The following is a 740-nucleotide window of genomic DNA, read 5'->3' as shown; positions in this document are numbered from 1 at the left end:
TATCTAGTGTCCATAAGGGATTGAGGAGTGCGTACCCATTTTTTCTTCCATAGGAAATAGCCAAAAGTTATTGTAAGCAATCCAACTGCTGCAGAGACTATAGCAATTACAAGCGTCTGCTTCAAGGAATTAAAAGAAAGACCCTTAGTGCCTACAAAACAGACAAAGATCTGATGGTTAACTATTAATAAAGATGGCTCCAAGTTCTTGCCAATGAATTATTTTGAGTCAGTAAGCTAAGGATTTTTCTTCACACATCTATGAAGTAAATAGCAAAAAACAAACTATATACCTAATTCAGAGCCGTGAACACGAATATAGACATCATGTGTTCCAGTATTCTGATTCTCAACTAGATCCAGTAATTCGCCAAACCATGCCAAACATTTCCCAGTACTTCCATTTGTCCCATTTACATAAGCATAAGCTGTGCAAGAACAGTTCTGCTGACATTCGGACTCACACTCGCTCAAACTCTTGTTGTTTAACAGAACAGTATGGTCCGGCGGTTTCACGTTTTCAAGCCTCAAAAAGTTTTCTTGTATGCCGTTACTACATGTCAACACCTTTTCCCTAACACAGCCACCGGACCAGTCCCCCATCGCCGATTGGTTCGGAAACTTGGATTTAAAACCAGTCAAACATTTGCATGGTGATGATGACAGGGATTCACCTCTGCGACAGGCACTATTGGGACCGCAATGAGCGTAAAAAATCACAGTTATCGCCAGGTGAATTAT

General features: G+C 40.5%; 1 pseudogene; it reads right to left on the bottom strand.

Annotated features, from left to right (window-relative positions):
* Nucleotides 1-740, bottom strand: part of LOC101304173 — a 3683-nt pseudogene that overhangs the window by 1909 nt on the left and 1034 nt on the right.

Source organism: Fragaria vesca, linkage group LG3, assembly GCF_000184155.1.
Source record: "Fragaria vesca subsp. vesca linkage group LG3, FraVesHawaii_1.0, whole genome shotgun sequence".
Taxonomy (NCBI): domain Eukaryota; kingdom Viridiplantae; phylum Streptophyta; class Magnoliopsida; order Rosales; family Rosaceae; genus Fragaria; species Fragaria vesca.
This window is presented reverse-complemented; position numbering and strand designations above follow the sequence as displayed.